Here is a 19,809-nt window from a genome sequence, read left to right as displayed (position 1 = left end):
AAAGGATGGCATGGTGTACTGTGCAATCCTGGGAGATTTTATTTTTATAACACTACACTTAACAATCCTAATTATTCATAATCTTTTCAACAACCCCAGTGGGAACCTGAGAACCAGGGAGATGTACAACCTCATCCAAGACGAGGGCAAGCTGGGCCTTAAGCTCTCTCTAGCTCTTCTCTGTGGAGTGTCCTGCTGATAGCCTGGCAAGGTTTCGCTCAGTCTAGACACTGAACTCAGCACTCCCTCTTGTAAGGCAGAAATGGGCCCATCTGGCAGTCTCCTCCACCTGACTGGGAGTCCTCTTCTATTGCTCTGAAACATTTCTCATGACAATGCTATTTATATAAAGAAACAGAGTAATCTACTTCTTGTAGTTACTGAGCCCCCTGGGGAAGTGAGGAGCCATCATCTTGCAACCTGTGGTGGCCCACCCACACCCCACAACCTATGCCCAGATGGAGCCTCTTGCTGAAGAAGAGTACCCCAGCCACCACTGGATCCAGTGGACCTTAAGTCCACAGAAGGGACATTCCTTCCAGACTCACGCCCTCTTGTCAGTGGGATGACTGTCTCTGTCCTGACCATTTCTAGGCTGCCAGGAAGCTGCCAGGTCAGTCATTATGGACAGCACACTGAGCACATAAGGGACCAACCTCCTACACCCAACAGATGTACATGAATGCTTAGCACACACAGTATCTTCCCACACCCAACACATACACAATAAGCACCCAGCATGCACACACCAACCTCTACAACAAACATACAAACAAGGAACACACGCCAACTTTTTATACTCCAAAGGTGCACAAAGCACACCCAGTACACACCAACTCCTTACAAACACCCAACATGTACTCACAATACACATGTACTTCAAATACACCCAGTGCACACCCAGCACACATGGACCAACCCCTTGGACCTAACACATATGGCACATGATATACACCTAACATGTTGTTCAAGGCAAAGCTAACCATCCCACTACCCTGTCACAGGCTGAGTCAAACCTGCTCATTTTCTCCACTCACTACATATGCACTCCACCCACTGAAAATATCCTCCCCCACTTCCTCTAACACACACATGCCCAAGTACATATGTATATCTAGTGGGCACATACTCATACTGTACAGCCCTGTGACACTCCCTATACATTGGCATATGTTAGAACCATACCAACCTCCTGAAACTTATACCTAAACACACTCAAAACACATACATCCTGTAGTCTGTGTAATATCTCTATCTCTACCATCTCTCTATCTATATCCTACCAGTCTACGCAGTATATATTGCATATATGTAATGCACGTATTATACACATCCAGGTTCGCGGGGCATCACTGGTTAAGAAGTGTGTCTGGGGTAGTGTTTGGGACGTGAGTACCTTGGATGCAGATGGGTAATGGTTCTTGTGAATATGTGGTACCTGTTTCTACCACATCTCCAATATGCACATACCTAACCAGTGGACCTTAAGTCCACAGAAGGGACATTCCTTCCAGACTCACGCCCTCTTGTCAGTGGGATGACTGTCTCTGTCCTGACCATTCCTAGGCTGCCAGGAAGCTGCCAGGTCAGTCATTATGGACAGCACACTGAGCACATAAGGGACCAACCTCCTACACCCAACAGATGTACATGAATACAAACTCTCCAACGCCACACTAAAGCTCACACTTACACTCCCACACTTTTACATCTTCGAGCCTTCCTAACCACAAACGTAACTATACCCATCCGACACACTTGGAATGCCCCACACTTATTCAGATTATGTTGCCCCATAGTCATGTAGACACACAATCAGTAGACATGTAATCATGTAGACAAATGACATTTCCTAAGCAGCTGAAAGGTTACCACACATACAGATACATGCATGTACACTGTCACTGAGCCTGAAACCCCACCCCCGGACTCTCTGCTGTGGCATTCTCCTGCCTTATACATGCTCAGCAGCTTGCTATGAAGGATGGACGGTATGGCCACAGTGGGTAGAACCCCCGCAGGTCCCTTCAAATCCTTTGTCGGCCCCTCCCCCACTCCTGCTGCTTCTAGGCCTTCCCCTGCTCTGCACAGAGGGGGCCCAGGTGGCAGGGGGATGGGCAGCCCTCACCAGTTCCCCCTCAAATTCCTGCCTGCTCCAGGGGTTTGCTCTTTCTTGTTCATTAATGATTAAAATACTTTATGCAGACCACAAAGATTGTTGTCTTTGTCTTTCTTTCTTTATGAAAACCAACAGATGCATTTGGGACCCTCTAGATCTCCTCCGGGTGATTTACATGGCCACAGCCAGTTCTTGGGGGAAGCAAAGCAAACATTCCCATGGCCTAAGAGCCTCCCACCCCCACCCTGCTCGGTCCGGCCCTCTACCCAGCCGCAGCCACACAGGAGGCGGCCCCTTGTGAGGCTTCCTAGTTCTATTTTTATCATTCAACCTTGGATGGGAGTTGAGCAGGCAAGAGGCTACCGACACAGATTTCTTTTACCTGGCTTTTAAAAACACAGAACAACAACCTTGGCCTACGGAGTCTAAGCTGCAAGCAATTACTAGCTAGCTGTGGGGTTGCCAGCCTTCCTGGCCTTTCCTCAAACCCCATGACCCACCCCACAGCTCTGGGTGGCCCTGGTGGAAGAGCAGGATAGCACCACCCTGTACCTGGGCAGGTGTACTTAGAAGGCACCGTCTCTCGGTCTGGGCTACTTCCCTCAGATTTCCCAGGAGACGGGAATCTGCTCCAGGGACGGACACACACACACACACACACACACACACACACACACACACCAGCTGCAGTTCACATAGTTCTTGGATGCTGTGCCCTCATGTGCCCACACACATTCACTATACACCTGTAAAGTGTCTTAAGGTACAGGGCATTTCCCCAGCTGATGGACAGCATGGGAAATGGCACACATGTGCCCTCTGCCCTCTACAGGTCACACACTAACTAGTGAGGCCACACAGACACCAATTCAGCGAGCAGACAAGGTCAGACAGGGTAATATGATTAGGAAAACCGCTGGCCTTGTGATGTGACAAACTAAGATGACCTTTGTCAGGGAGGTGGCTGGGAGTGAAAAGAGACACCTTGCCGCCCCGCCCCACCCCCACCATGGTAGGCTCCAGAGTTCTAGAACTCTATCTAATTAGGGGAACAGTCACTTCAAAGGTCCCAGCCCAAATGTGGCAGAAGGTGAGTGAGTGCTGGGTCAGAGTGGACAAGGAAGAGTCCCAGCTGGCTCCAGCGAGCCTCCCTCCCCCTTCCCTGTCAGGGGCGCCTCCAGGTACAGAGAAAGCCAGACTAACCACTACTAGTCTGGGCGAGCTGTCAGCCATCTGGGTCAAATGATGAACTGTGAGATGAACAAGACTTGGAACCAAGTTCTTTCTTCAAGGTGTCCAGAAGATCCCACCTCAGCCCTGCAGGGCAATGTGTGGATACCGGAGGAGTGAACACTAGGTTAGGCAGGTTCCTGGCTACTTACACACATACATACACATTAGCTTACAAAAAGAGATTGGACTTCAGAGATGACAACTGACATGGCTAAAGTAACATTGGAACTATGAGGAAGAGCTTGGATTCAATGCAAATCTGTTACCACAGGGCTAACTAAGTTGTTAGTATCAATGAAGGGTCTGGGTTTGAGTCTGTGGGTATCAGGGACTCTAGGGGAAGGGTGTGGGTAGGGATGGGTTGGGGTTATATTGCAGAGGCAGCAACACAGGCCCACCAACCTGCCCGTAGGTCCTCTGGACCTGGGGATGCCACCTTGAAGGAGAACACACTGCCTTCCCAGGTCCTATCATAGCCTCAGAGATATGGCGATGATGCTTTCTCAGTATAGCATTGAAGGCCACAAAAGCAGGGAGTGGCCTAGCCACTCTCTGGATGTCTAAAACTATCTCTGAGCACACTTGGGTGACTCTACCTGCTTTTCTTTTCTTTTTGGGGGGTGGGGTGGGGTGGGGGGAGGCGTGTTTCGAGACAGGGTTTCTCTGAATAGCGCTGGCTATCCTGGAACTCATTCTGTAGACCAGACTAGCCTCAAACTCAGAAATCCACCCGCTTCTGCCTCCCGAGTGCTGGGATTAAAGGCGTGTGCCACCACCTCCAGGCTCCCTACCAGCTCTTCTAAGCTCAGGGATCCTGAGGCCAGAATGTTCCAGAAAGATTTCTATCTACTTCACATCTAAGGACTGGTGACCAAGTCTCTTTCTCTCTCTCTCTCTCTCTCTCTCTCTCTCTCTCTCTCTCTCTCTCTCTCCCTCCCTCCTTCCTTCCCTCCCTCCCTCTCTCTCTCTCTCTCTCTAGAGCGAGGTGCTAGCTGAGGGGGGGTCTCTGGCTTGCTCAGCTCCTACAATCTCTAACCAGGCTCTGTTTCTGCCATGAGGCTGCTGTCCCCTTGGGCAGAGCTTTGGAAAGCCTGCAGTGGACACAGGTCATGGAGCTTTCTAAACACGGAGTATAGAACACCTATGAACCAAAGGCTCTCTGCTGTGTGTGTGAGAGCATGTGACACAGCCCTGACCATACTCTGGAGCTGGGGTCTTGTCCTTTGGCCTCTGGAGAGGCCTGGAAAGAGTCTCTGTGGAACGTGCCAAGAGTGACCAGTGGGAAGCCAGCACATAGAAATGGCATTGAGCAGAAAAGGTTTCCCTCCAGGTTGGGAAGAAGGGAAGCATCGACCACGGGCAGCCTCCTCTCACGGACAGTGCCACCGAGACCTTCTGTCAGCAGCCTCATGCTTGGCTAGGGCTGCACGGGAGACGTGAACAGCACCAGGAGAGCCCTCCATCCCCACAAGGTTCTTATGGACTGGGTCTGGTAACAAAGTGTATCTACTCAGTCTCTATGGGCTTGAAGGTCCCAGACAGCATGGATGCTATATCACCCAGTCCCTAGGATCCAATCACTCCAGTGTGCTTATCATCTGCACTTTACAGATTGAGAAACCGAGGCACAGCATTGTGCAACTCTTCTGTGCCACTTGGATTGGAAGCTGAATCCAGAGAGAGGGGCAGAGATGGCTTTCAACACTGGGACAGGCAAGAGAGACGACAAGATGAAGCTTAGATGCCTCTGAGGTTCTAGGCACCAGCATGATGTTCAGGGTCGCTTGGGAAGTGTGGATCTGGCTCTCGGGGCCCATCACGGGGGCCTTGAAACAGTCACATAGTACTTAGAGCATGAAGCAGCTACCATAAAATATCTTTTCACTCCAATTACTTTTCAGACTATTTTTTCTAATTCACTTCCTGCAAAATCTGACAGATTAGGTAAATATGTCTTTTTTATAAATGAAGCACGTTAAAATAGCTAAATAGTTCCTGTCTAATTATCTCTAGCGTCTTGAAGGGTTCTGTCTTCTACATAGCCCCTTATCCATTCCATATGCCCTTCTGAAGTCATTGTTAGCAGAACAAAGAGAACACAGAAATAGCCTCCGCCTGAGCTGACGTGGACTCCAGTTACTGCCAATCAAATGTCATTAGGACAGCCCCTAATCAAAGAGGGACAGAGCTACTCAGGAGCTCAGGACCAGGCCCTGGAGGATGAGGGATGAGCTGGAGGGGCTGGTGGCTGCCATAGGCTGCTGCAGGCCATGTCTGCTGGGCTTAGAGAACTCACTGTCAAATGTGTGTGATGAGCAAGAGAATGGCTGGACCAAGTCACAGCTTATGCCCTGGATGCATAGGTGAGAGTCAAAGGACACGGAAGGGAGACGACAGCAAAGTGATCTTAGCCTGGGAAGGACAGGGGACAGTCAAAGATCCTGGTCAGAGAGGGGCAGAGTACAGTCGAAGTGAGCTTAGCTTGGAGAGGCCTCTATTTGTAACCCATCATGATTTCCACACTAAACACTAGGTCTTCCGTGTGTATGAACTCAGCCTGGACCCTCCTGACCTTTCTAATCTCATCCTTGCCATTCCTGAAGACAATAATACTCCTGGGTCATACTGTATCCACACCTAACAGATTACAACTAGTTCCTCACTTGCCCATGTGCCTTGTTCTCCTGTCTGGCTTTCCCACTACACTGTCAAGATCAAGGCGAACATTCCACTTGTGTCATAGAGCCCACAGGGGCTTGACTCAAAGGGCGATCATCAAAGGGTGTGTGAATGAATGAATGAGTGAGTGAGTGAATAAATGAATGGGTGCCCATCTTCCCCCATGAGTTGAGTCATATGTTCTCATGGGTGTAGGCATGGGGGTGGGGCACCATCAGACTGTGTTTCTTTACTCTTCTGTCTCAGAATATGTATAGCCTTCTAAGATATGGCCAGTGCTTTTTAACCTGCCACATGTGTCCAGGCTCCAGCCAGTTCTGGGGCTTCACAGTGCCCTACAGCCTGAGGGTTGGGATATCTGGACAGCACACAGCAGTCCCAGGCCTGTCCTAGAAACTGAAATGAGGAAGGAAAGATATAAATCCCCAATTGATAGGGGTAAGAAGTTAAGAATCAGACCAGAGCTAGAAGGGCTTAGAATGTTCCATAGAACCTCGGGGTTTCTCAGAAATAATAAAGTGTAGGAGGTTTTGCTGGCCTCCAACATTTTGTATAGACCCCCATCGTTTTGGGTTCACACTCTCTTGAGGGCTGGGGTCATGCCTTTATTGGCTGTGTCCAGTCTTTCTCAGAGGCTGACCTGACACAGAATGGGTAGGCACTGGGAACTGCTGGCTTGTCACACATGGAGAGAGACTGTCAATCCAAAAGTCCTCAGGCCACAATCCTTCCTTGGCATTTGTTCAGCCTTAGCGCTGGCCTGAGTTTTTCCACTCTGAGTCAGAAGGGCTCTCACTCCCCTCAGCTGCTAGTTAAGCCCCTGGTCCCCCGTGACTGCCCACTGCTGGCCTTGCCTTGCTCCAGCCGGGCCACCAGAGTCTGGCTTCCTCTGTCCTTTGGGTCAAAGCATGACACCGTAGTGTAGACTGGGGCAGAGATCCATGCTTTTGGCTCTTATGACACCTGTAGTGTAGACTGGGGCAGAGATCCATGCTTTTGGCTCTTATGACACCTGTAGTGTAGACTGGGGCAGAGATCCATGCTTTTGGCTCTTATGACACCTGTAGTGTAGACTGGGGCAGAGATCCATGCTTTTGGCTCTTATGACACCTGTAGTGTAGACTGGGGCAGAGATCCATGCTTTTGGCTCTTATGACACCTGTAGTGTAGACTGGGGCAAAGATCCGTGCTTTTGGCTCTTACTCTTCCCCAGATCCGCCTGTCTCACCATCTACAGCCATGCATCCATCCCATCATACACATTTCTGACATGACTGTACACACATGTACTGACATGTGTGTACATTTACACACACTCACACCCACCCACACAATCTACACTGTAGATATTTTATATGCACAACTGCATTCATTGACATGCACAAACACATGCACACACCTACCCCTTTGGTCACAGTGCCCTCTCCCCTGGAAAAGACTTCCTGCTCCTCCTCCTCCAGCCCATAACCCCTCATCCTTCAAGGTGGAGAACAAGTGCTTTCTCCTCTGGGGAGACTTCCCTGACTGCTCAAGCAGAGAGGCCTTCTGGACTCTCCTAAAAATATCCCAAGCAACTCAGTTTGCACACAGCACCACAGAACCTCTGAATCGCAGGGCTTCACTGCGGGCAGGGACCACCTCCATAATTCAGACTCGAGAAGAATCTACGGAGGAGCCAGGGGTTTGCAGCACACAGCAAAGCAGAGCAAAGAAAAGCCAGCTGTGCCTAGAACCTGGGTGGGTGCTGACTTGTCCCTGGGGTCCCAGCTAAGTTTCTAGGCTTTCTACATCGAGGGCTGCAGGTATGAACCCACTCCCAGCTTACAAAGATAAAAGTCTTCTGTAGGCAGGTTTGACCAGGGAAACCCATACATACATTCAATGGACATATGTCTCCCTCCCAAGGTCATTAGGTCTCAGTCCTTGTGACTCAGTGAGAGGGATTCTGGGTAGGGAGGGGGTGTGGGGGATGGGGCATATGTGACAGGCTGGGGCAGGCTGCTGGTGAGGTTGACACTTGGATTCCCTTAGGGCACAGGCAACACAACAGCTCTACCAGGCCTTCAGCATGAATCTGCAAACAACATGTGTCCAGGGTGCTCCAGGCACAGGGGTGGTCGTGCATGAAGCAGCTGCTTTAGGAAGACCCTGACTACATCTGCTTAGAGGGCTCCTCAGAAGTAAGTAGATGAAAGTAGCTGATGAGTCCTGGACTAACATAGACCATGCAGGACCACAGGCCCTGCTATCTGAAGAACTGTGGGCAGTATTTTAGTCTTCAGTACCCCCATGTTCCTCTGTCTTGCCCCTAGGCAGATAACCAGAGAGGACGCCATGGGATATTTGTTCTTTTTAAGATCTTGAACACACACTCCATTATGGTATGCACGCTAGGGATGCAGCTGAGTTCTCTACAATCTTCATCTGGTCTCTTTGGTTTCACAAGTTTCTGTCACTCTTTTTAAGTCTCGCTTGGCCCTATTAGTCAAGTTGTAGATGAGAAGATTGGGCCAGGCAGTGGTGGGGCACACCTTTAATCCCAGCACTTGGGATGCAGAGGCAGGCAGATTTCTGAGTTCGAGGCCAGCCTGGTCTACAGAGTGAGTTCCAGGACAGCCAGGGCTATACAGAGAAACCCTGTCTCGAAAAACCAAACAAACAAAAGAAAAGAAAAGAAAAGAAAAGAAAAGAAGAAGAGAAGAGAAGAGAAGAGAAGAGAAAGAAAAGAAAAGAAAAGAAAAGAAAAGAAAAGAAAAGAAAAGAAAATTGGGCTCAGAGAGGTTAGGCACTTATACAAGGTCACACAGTAAGTCAGAGGGAGCCAGGTCTATCTGCAATAATCTCCCAGGATTTCTGAACAACCATCTAGACCTGGGCCTTGCAGGTAAGCTGAGCAGGAGGGCAGTTAAGACTACACTGCATTTACAAGCCATGCATGACTTTACAAGCCTCCAGCTATAATTTCATCATAGCTGGGACCTGGAAAGTCTACATAATCCTGGAAGGCGATGGTCTCAGCTCAAAGCCTGCTGTGCCTGCTAATTGGATCGTCAGCCTATGCTGTAAATCAGACCGCAGTGTGGGCACCGGCACTGCAATCTGTCTCCAAACAGGCACTGTGTGTCTTTACATTATTGTTGGCCGACCAGGGCCTTAAATAATTTCTGTGTAACCCAGTCCATAAATCTGCCCTCGCTCTGTGGCTGGAAACATTGCCAGAGAGGAGCCCCTGCGCCCAAGGTAAACAGTGGGCTGGCAGCTGCCTCCTCGTCAGGCGAACACCACAGCAATGGGCCCGGCAAGGGGCACACTCGGGGAAGTCTCAGAACACGCCAGGCTTGGCTGAGGCTGAAGGGAGTCAGAGGGCTCAGCAGTTCCCCACAGAGTGGCATCATACGATGTGACGCCAGTACAGCTTAAGCCTGGAGAGCCAGCCTGTTTGGGTTGGGGGGAAGATGCCAGCAGTGGAGGGGGGCAGGGAGGCTGGAGGGCATCCCCTCTCCATGCACTTCTCTCTACACCCCTAGGAGGATGGTCCACCTCTTCCTACTGCAGTGGTAAAGCTCACAGAAGTCATGTCCACACAATAGCAAGTGGTGAGGGCAGGGTTTAAACCCCGGGGAGGGGGGGGAGTCAAGTCTCAAGGCCCTTTCCCTGTCACACAAAAACAAGAGCGGGAAGCAGACAAGAGTTACAGAGACCTTTGTAACTAACCAAGAATCTGCCCACGGAAGAAAGATGATTCATGCAACACGAGAGCATGTGAGTGGCCAGTGGTCAGCCTTGTGTGAGCAGAGCGCAGGTGAGCAGGCAGAAGCGGGGTGACCCCATGCCACAAAGACGCACAGGCTGTGCTGCGGACCAAATGGTGACATGGTAAACACTTGCTGGGGCACAGGCCCTAGTGAGTGACAGAGAACCAGCGAGAAAGGTCAGAGACGGTCCTCAGAGGTGACAGGAAGCAGGTGTCAAAGGGTCTGCATGAAGATGGGACACAAAAGGACAGGGGGACATACCAGAGCAGGGGAATCACATAAATGAAACAACAGGGGTCACACCTTCATAGGGACTCCTACGTGAGCAAAAACATCCCTGCACCCACCCCAAGCTTGCTCCTAAGAGGCCAGGGGATGAGGTACCTGCAGGCCAGGCCACAAGCTGTACTGACTCAGGGTCACCCTGAAAAAGGTCTGTGAGAGCCGCATCCCTTGCCTATCTGAGTCACAGCCAGCACTCCATACTGCACCATACTGTCCCTCAACAAGGACGCAGCCTTGCTCCCTGGCCAGATGATATGGTGGCAACTCCTCCTCCTCTTCCAACAGCAACCTACCGTGACACTGTGCTGAAGGTGGGCCTTCTCTGCTGTTCTTACGGTGAGATGCGGGTGCTGACAGGCCTGGATCTGCGAGGGGGCTTGGGGTGATAATGCATGGCAAACACTCAGAACAGCAACGCACGCGGTCGTTTTTTAAAAGGCGCTTCTTCATGCTCTGCCTCCTACTAACTTCTGAGATCCATTCTACAGCGTCTGGGGTAGCTGCAGTCACTGCGGATCACTTTACCCCAGGGCCTGGGGTATGGGTTTTGGGCCATTCTGCCGTAACACAACCAAACCGTGCAGAACTGTGGACTGTTTTACTATGCTGGCTACAGGACGTTCTGAGAGACTGGGAAGAAACCAACCAGAAAGTTGCAGCCTAAAGCCTGGCTGTGAATTGCCTGATGACAGGAGTTGGCAGCAGGTCGCAGGTGGTTCTGGGGTTCAGCTCCATCTTTACCTCGGCCTGCACAGGAGACACAGTCGGGCTCTGAAGTGGCTGACTACCGGGTTCTCAGTGTTTTGCAGAAACATTTAACACTATGGTTGGCCTCTGCTACCCTCAAATGCTTCCTGCGTACGGTCAAGCATCCAAGGATGAAAAGTGTCCCCTAAGTCCCAAACTCCATCCGTACTGAACATGTTCTGTTTTTTCTGGTCATTATTCTCCATGCAGACAGCAAAACAGCCATTTGCACACAGCAGTTACGGTGCGGGATAGATGAGATGTAAGGAGGAATCTAGAGATGATTTAAAGTAGCTGAAGGCTGGGCACACATTACAAGCAAACACTGCAGCATTCCACATAAGGGACTTGAGCATCTGCAGATTTTGTGATCTGTGGGAGGTCCTGGAACCAACACCGTGTGGATAAGGAAGAACCACTGTGCCCCTTTACAAGACAAAGGCATGCTATACCATCTCACGACTGAAGATGATAAACACAAGAAGGCAGGCAGATGGGAGAACCCCGGTGGGAAATGAGCCTCAAGGTCAGACGTCGCCTAGCGTGGGTTTCAGTGTGTGGAACTGTTTAAAGACTGAACCACAAGACGTGGGAAGAGCCTGAGGAGAAAGCTTAGTCTGCATAGTGCTTGCCACAGAAGCAAGGACCTGATATCCATCCTCGGCTCTCTACAGAAAAAGTGGGTACGGTGGTCACATTGCAATCCCAGTATTGGGGAGGCAGAGACAAGACGGCTTCTGAGGTTGCTGACCAGTCAGTCTGCTGAGTCAGCAAGCTCCAGGGTCACTGAGAGACCCTGTCTCGAAAAGGGGGCGGGGTGGGAAGTGACTGACACACCATTCAGCCAAGACATCCACAGCCAAGAATCAGCTGTGCACTCTCTGCCACAAGTAAAAGTTTAAACATGACCTTATACCGAGGGGCTGGCAAAACCAACCAGCAGTATTAGAAAAGTTCAGAATTAAAAATAAAAATTTTAATTAAAAGTGTCTTCGTGACTTAAATTAGGTAAACAGTAGCTTAGACAGCACTGACCCAGGAGGAGGAGCTGAATTCCAACCAGAGGGCTAGACGCCAGGCTGAGAGGGCACGCCTCTAGTCAGAGCCTCAGGAGGGAAGATGGTGTGGAAGAAAAGCTGAGGGCCACAGAGAGTGTGTACCAACCAGAGCTGCGAACGTACAGAGACTTGAGAGGACCAAAATGTTGAAGCACATAAGAGCAAAGGCCAGAAAGGCTGCACAGTACAACCTCGAGACCATGCTCATCGCCAAGACAGAAGCCAGGTTTAAGGGAATAATGTAGTCAGAGTACTGAGAAAAAGAACTGCCAATCAAGCAAAGGTACCAGGAAGCTGGAAACCGATCCCGGAAGGAAGGTGTGAGCTGCGTAAGATGTGGGGGTGTGCAGCTGAATCTACACTTGCTGGGCAGAGCTCGGCGCCTCTGCCATGAAACAACAGCGCTCGGAACATGTGGCAGTTGCAAAGGCCAGGGTCAGAGCCCTTCAGCCCCCGCAATAGCTGGCACACAGGGACGGTAGGGACCGGGTGGCCAGCAGTGGCCTGAAGCTTGCATGCAGCTACAGACACAGGCAGAGCGCTCACTCACTGTCTGCTCTTTTAGGTCAAGAATGTCTGATAAAATCTGAAGCTAATCACCAACAAAAGAACTTGAGTATATAACTTCCAAGACTCCAGGCGGGAGGCGGGGCGAATAGTTGTTCTTAATTCAGAAAAATAAACCAATTAACAGAAACTCAGGGAAAAAAATGGGGGCACCGAAAAAGCAGAAGGCAAAAATGTAAGTCTGTTCTTCTAGAGATCCTGAGTTCAATTCCCAGCAACCACATACAGGTAGCTCACAATAATTTGTAACATGATCTGGTGCCTTCTTCTGGTGTGTCAGAAGAGAGTGACAGGGTACTCATATACAAAAATAAATCTTTAAAAAACAAAAAACAAAAAAACAGGGGCTGGTGAGGTGGCTCAGCGGGTAAGAGCACTGACTGTTCTTCCGAAGGTCCTGAGTTCAAATCCCAGCAACCACACGGTGGCTCACAACCACCCGTAATGAGATCTGACGCCCTCTTCTGGCGCGTCTGAAGACAGCTACAGTGTACTTATATATAATAAATAAATAAAATCTTAAAAAAAAATCAGAAACATGGACCCAGCTGTGGTGGTGCAGTCCTGTAATCTCAGCATTTGGGAGTTTGAGGCAGAGGATTGCTGACTTCTTGCCCAGCCTTAAACAACAACTACCAACAATAAAAAGGGAAACATGCCCAAATGCATTGGTCACCACAGCACTGAAAAGGCCACACGCTAATTGAAAGAGACCTGACTAAAGAACAACACAATGAAATAATCCCCACCTGCCAATTCCACTGATCGTACCTAAAAGCCAAGAATGTAAAACGGATAAAGTGAAAGGGTAGCAAAGATGTCCCAGGCACACACCATCCACAGGCTGGTGCAGCCACGATAGTATCTGACCCTGTAGAGCTTGCAGGGGGAAAAAAACTTTACTAGATCCGTTTTCTAATGATAAAAAGCTTTATACTTCTAGAGGCCAAACGGTGCAGCAATGAAAGCCAGCCACACGGATGGAAACGCAGGTTACCACCACGGGGGAAGAGAGCACGCTTCTTTCCATTTCTAATATGTTAAGCAAAAAGAAGTGAATAAAGTTGCCAATTTGGACACTACGAGAAGACTTTCTATGGAATAAAAACCAAGTGTGCACATTTTCCCTCAAGCACACAGCAACATTTACAAAAACCTGCCATATATTAGGTCTAAGGGTCAGACCGTGTAAATAATGCTCTTCAATTATAGTGGAATTTAATTAGAAGGCAATAAAAGGGGGGAAATGTCCCTATGTTTGGAAAATGAAAGACTTCCTGCCTCAGCCAAAGTATCAGAACGAGTACAGTGATATTCATCTGGGGCTGAGCAGTGAGGCCAGAGCCGCACCAGGGTTCTGAGGACAGGGACGGGGGTGCCAGAGGGGAGGGGTGCGCTGTACAGGACTGTTCCACCAGGAGAAGAAGGAAGCTGGAACTGAAGTCCTAGGAGACTCACTGTAGACAGGAAAGGAAGGAGATAATAAAGATAAATGCAAAAGCTCATGTGGTCTAAACAGAGACAACAGAGACAAAGAAGTCAGGAACTCGTTCTTGAAAAGACCAGGAAGTGAGAGAAACCTCTGGGAAAGGAGCAAGAAGACAGGGAGAAGGCACGCACATGAACAATGCTAGCAAGGAGAGCACTGTCATTACAAATCCAGCAGAGGTTTCAACGGTAAGAGCCGGAGCTGGAGAGGTGGCTCACAACCGTCTGTGACTCCAACTCTAGGGGATCCAATGCCCTTTTCTGGCCACATAGTACACACACATATGGGACACACACACACACACACACACACACACACACACACACACACACGAAGGAGGAGGAGGAGCAGGAGGAGGAGGAGGAGGAGGAGGAGGAGGAGGAGGAGGAGGAGAACACTGATTGAAACCTGGCAATGCCTGTCATCCCAGCTACTCAGGAGGCTGAGTCAGGTGGGTGCTAAATTGAGCCAGCTTGGGCAACCTAGAGAGAACTTGTTTCAAAATAGAAGGCAAGAAAGGGCTGGGGTTATAGCTCAATGGGAAACTACTTGTCCAGCACGTGCAAAGCCCTAGGTTCAGTACTCAGTACCACAAAACAAAACCCAAGACGAAAAAGCAAGATGTGACTGATTCATGGCCATGAATTTGAAAACATACACAAAATCAACAAATTCCTGAAGGCGGGAAATGACTTCAAAGGAAATAGAGGTCTTAATGGTTCCATGCCAATTAACGTAATTGAAGCAGTAGCTTAAAATATCACAAAGATAACATCAAATGAAGACAGTTTTATAGGCAAGTTTTAACAAATGTCCAAAGACAGTGTCATTCTAGTCTTACATAAATGCTTCCAGTAATATAAAAGATATACCCCTCAACTCATTCTGCAAGACCACTTAAAACCCTGATATCAGAACAGAGGAGCCATGTGTGAGAAATCAGAACACAGCAGACATCACTCGTGGTGACATCACTAGTGGTGACTGTAGAAGGGACAGCACATTATAACCCAGTGGCTTTGCTCTTAGGGTTAACAGCAAAGTCTGCAACTTTAATTCCACATTTGAAAATTAAGCAATACACATACTATATATGTAAATATTCTGGATGTGTACTAATCAGTCTAAGAGTTGATGCCACTCAATGTTCTTAAGAAAAATAAGGAATAAAAAGAATGTCCTGGATTGAGGCTCTAGACATCCCTCTTAACACTGTACTGAAGCCTTGGATAACAAGACAAGGAAAGGAAAGAAAATGTACCCAGACTGGGGAAGAAGTGAGGCCATTCACAGCTGACACGGAAGTGTGTGTAAAAACTAGAAACAAAACACAACTGCTGGCATAAGCAAATCACAGCAATTGTAAGATACAAGGTTAATGTACAAAAAGCTATATGTTCCTAGACACTAGGAATGAACAATGAATTCTGAAATTTAAAACCCGACACTCCTTAAAAATGAAGCAGTTGGGCATAAGCCTAGAGAAAGTCCCCAAACTAGTAAGATTCAATTTATAATTTCTCAACTTTAACAAAAGTTTATCAGCCAGTGACACTGTCGTAAGGGAAGGAGCATTCCCGTGCGTGCGATCTACGGGAGGAAAACAACAAATAAAAGCAACTGACGAAGAGGAAAGGGGGAAACATCCCATGTTCATGGATAAGACTGCTATCAAGATGGCAGTTCTTAGTTGGGTGTGGTGGCGCACGCCTTTAATCCCAGCACTTGGGAGGCAGAGGCAGGCGGATTTCTGAGTTTGAGGCCAGCCTGGTCTACAGAGTGAGTTCCAGGACAGCCAGGGCCATACAGAGAAACCCTGTCTCAAAAAACAAAAACAAAACAAAACAAAAAGATGGCAGTTCTTCCCAATCTGACTTTAGATTCAATGTCCTTCTAGTCAAAATACCACGGAGCACCCCCCACACACAATGCGCTCCCCCACTGGTGTGCACGAATGCATGCGCGCATGCACGCACGCACACACACACACACACACACACAGGCTCTATCACCGAGCTACTGCTCGGCCCTACTCTGTGGATGTTGATGAATTGATTCTGCAGTTTATCAGGAGAGGTAAAGACACAGGGAGGGTAGCTAGCACAATACTGAAGGAACACAGCAACCTCAGCACACTGACACTACTACACTTTAACTCTTACTATAATGTCATTATGACGCTACATTAAGCAAAGCAGTTTGGTACGGGCAAAACAACAGACAAGTGGATCAGTGGAACAGACTAAAGAGTCCAGAAACGAATTCACACAAATATAGCTAGAGAAGCAAAAGAAACACAGTGTAGACAGTAATCTCAACAAATGTGCTACAACTGGACATCCATATACAAAATAAAATAGATAAATAAATATCTAGAATAGACCTTACATTAGCCACAAAAATTAGCTTGAAAAACTAGAAATGGATCATGGGTCTAAATACAAAGCAGAAAACTATGCAACCCCTAGACGACAGCAGAGGAGACCAGCTTTAGGCTTTAGGTTTGGTGATGGACAGGAAATAGTTTCACAAGGTGGAGTTCACTAAAATTTAAAACTCTGTAAAGTCAATGCCAAGAGACAAAAAGGTGATGTGGTAGCTTGTGTAGGGTAGAAAACCCAACTGGTGCAACCAAAGCCTTAGAAACAGCCCCATAAATACAGAGAAGCCTGGTATGTATGTGCCGGGGTGAAACTGACTGTCACCAGGATGTGGGGGATGGATAAATCATTGAGCAAACCCTCAAATGACTGGATGACCAGGTGGAAACTGGATTTCTACCTATCTGAAACTCAAAAAGTGGGAGCAAAATTTAAAAATGAATCCCTAACAACCCGAGACAATTTGTTGACAGATTCAGGTAAAGAGTTCTTGCAACAGTCACAAAGCACACCACAAGAGGAAGGATGATAATTCTTTAAAGCGAAGAGCTCATCTGGAGGACAAATGCAATCAGGGAAGTCGAACTGTACGTCACGAACTGGCAGAAGACACCCAGAATCCCTAGGACCAGTAAGACCACTGGGAAGCAGGGCTCCACGTGAGCGGAAGTGGGGACAGTCTATCCTAAGGGGAGGTGCTCAACTCATTGGTAGTGAATCACCTTAGTGAAGACAGAGGTGCAGCCTCATGCAGCACACATACACAGCCCAAAAGAGCACAAGCATCACACTGCTCGCCCTGCACCTGGGACGCCATGGCATTCTCACAGGAGAGCCCGATGTGCCTGGCGTCCCACCTCAGACACCCCCACCCCTGCAGAAGCCCCTCAGTGCTCCTCGCTAGTCTCTGGAGCTCTGCCCTGAGCCCTCACGCCCATGCTACCCTCAGCAAGGGTCTGTTCTCCAGTCTGGTCTTCCTCCCCATCTCGGGCCAGCTGGCTGCGAGACCTCCTAGTAAAGCCTCTTGCCCTAAGCCATCTCCACTCCACTTCCCTCACACAGCCCCGCCCAGATTCACACTTTCCTTCGAGATTGGATCTGAGCTGTAGTGCCAGCCGTGTATTCCTGGGTGACTTAACTTCTCTGTGCCTCCATCTTTCTCATCCACAAAAGGAAATTGTTCCTAGCCGATGAGGTAGAAGACCCACGTCAAATGTCCTGGCAGTCTCTGCCACATGCATATACTGAGGAAGTCGGTAGGCAGGCCACCTCTCCATTCACGGGGCCTCTCTGGCCTTGCCTCCATCCTTACCCAGCTAGATGAGTATTATGGTCTGTCTTCCAGCTCCCAGCTGCTGACCCGTTGTAACCCCTCCTCTCTGAGCAAATCCCCACATACCTCTGCCCGTTCCTGTGGATGCTTGCTGCGGAGGGCAAGTGGTCTGCTGCACACATGTGCACATACACACAGGACTACACACAGTCTGGGCCAGCATTGGGCCAAGGGCTCCAGCTTGTGCCCGTCTTCTTCCACCCAAGCAGTCTGGTCACTGCGTGGGCATCCATCCACCTGCTCAAGGAACTCAGGCGGAACTCAGCGCCTCCAGGTCCCTACCTCTCCGTGCTCCCTCTCAGATCCCCGTGCATCCTTGAATGGCAAGTGTGCCCCACACCAAATACTCCAGACTGTTGCTTAGAGTGATGCCTCCTCCAGGAGCCTGGATCCGAGGAGCCCGGTAGATGGAACACCCTGCCAGGGTGACCCCTAGGGCACCAAGACCTCAGCATCACAGACTACAGGTGGCTATGGGCATGCGATAATTAGCTCCGGAGAACCTAATGTAGGTTTCCCGCTTGTAGGCCCAGGGCCCGCAGACTGTAAGAGTCGCCAAGAACACCCATGGGTACATGGGCCCCATACAGCCAGAGGAGGCTTTCCCCAGCAGGCAGTGGCTCCCCTCCTTTGCCAGGCCTGGCTGAAGCAACTACCCTTTAGACTTGGACCACGCACTTGCCTCTTCCTGGGTGCCTCTCACCGGTTCTTTGGTGCTTTCTGATGACCTAGCTCAGCCAGGCCAATCGTAGTGTCTCCTCTTAAGATCCACGGAGTGCACCAGGCTCCACACTCCTTGAAAAGTGGCTCTGTCAGCCCCAAGTCACAGCCTGAGCCTTGGAGCCTGCAGAGAGGCTGTTTGCTGCGGAAATCTCCTAGCACTGTGCCTCCTCCTCACCTCCACAACTCACACTCGCTTGGCTTCTCTCAAAGGCCAAGCAGAGTAACTTATGGAACACAAGGTCGAGTGACTTCTTAGGAAACCACATCAGCTCCCACAAGCCCTCACAGTGGGGCAGAATCGGGGAGGGCGGGGGACAGCCTTAACACACAAGCTGCTGGTCGCCTTTCCTAGACAAAAGGGACTCTGCAAGTCAACAAGGTGCCCTCTCTGCTTTGGCTACAAGAAACCTTCAAAATAAAAAACAAACAAACAAAACCCCCAAATAGACAAAAAAAACCCTAGGGTTCACTCCAGTTAACTAAACAAGCTTAGATTGTCCACATACATTCTCTAATCAGGTGACAATGTATCTGCATGTAGATCCTCTCTTGCAAAAGCTACAAAGACAAGAAAAAAACTCACTGCTAAGAAAGAGAATGATCTAGAGTAGAACAGGCTAGACCATCAGAGTGGACTCTGTGGTGCTCCCCCTGCCTCCCTGGGAGGCCAGTGAGGATGGGACTCCCACACACCCAGCCTTTCCATTCATCTCTATGCCAACTTTTTTAAAGACCCGAGGTCTGGCTCAGTTTTCCCATTTCACCAATAGGAAATGCACATTTCCAAGTCCCACCTTCCCGGCTCACCTGAGGCCCAAGGCTGCACCCATGCTTCTCTCTCCACTGATCATGAATTTATGGAGGAAGTGAGGCCCCCAGCCAGGTGCATCTAATTTGGATCCTAGCAACCACCTCCAACAGCTCAGCTCTGCAAGGCCGAACCACCGCCTGCCCCGTGGGCTGTGGGAGGGGGTCCCTGGTTGATTTCACCAGCTACTCATCAGGGCAGACACTCTTGGTTCTCAATGTGGAGACAATTAAAGGGCTGGTGCTTTCCGGGAGCAAGCAGCAGGCTTCCTACGGAGGTGTTGACTGCGGGCGCCCGGCAGCTCTACTGTTCCTACCGATTGGAGCTGATTGGAGCCCGGAGCCCCCTGCTCTGGGGACCACACCTGCCTTCCTCAGTACTCACTGAGAGGCAGTGGTGAGGGCAGAGCTGGCTGGGGAATCATCTCTTCACCCCAGCAGACATGTGGCAGAAACCTGGCCTGCCCTGGGCCTCTCCACTGGTAGCTGTGTGATGCCTGCAACTTCAGCCACTTCCTGCTCCACTATCCAAGTGTCCTGATGGAGAGGTGAACAATCGTCTCAGGATGAATCTTCGGGAGGGTAGGTAAACAACCCCAGGCAGACAGGCTGGCTTTATCATTTCTACAGCGC

At 49.6% G+C, this 19,809-nt stretch overlaps 1 protein-coding gene and 1 long non-coding RNA gene across 10 annotated transcripts in view; one reads left to right on the top strand and one right to left on the bottom strand.

The window, feature by feature from the left end:
• The window catches only part of Glis1 (GLIS family zinc finger 1), a 208,426-nt gene that overhangs the window by 34,631 nt on the left and 153,986 nt on the right, over positions 1-19,809 (bottom strand). The window lies entirely within an intron of this gene.
• Positions 3,076-5,396, top strand: 4930552P06Rik. Of its 2 annotated transcripts, none has more exons than XR_376514.3 (3): positions 3,076-3,476; positions 4,683-4,824; positions 4,964-5,396. It is a non-coding gene; the product is annotated as an RIKEN cDNA 4930552P06 gene (long non-coding RNA). The 2 variants fall into 2 exon arrangements; XR_001784387.2 differs by having other exon boundaries at positions 3,082-3,209.

The sequence above is a fragment of the Mus musculus genome, chromosome 4 (genome assembly GCF_000001635.26).
Source record: "Mus musculus strain C57BL/6J chromosome 4, GRCm38.p6 C57BL/6J".
In the NCBI taxonomy this organism is placed as follows: Eukaryota; Metazoa; Chordata; class Mammalia; order Rodentia; family Muridae; genus Mus; species Mus musculus.
This window is presented reverse-complemented; position numbering and strand designations above follow the sequence as displayed.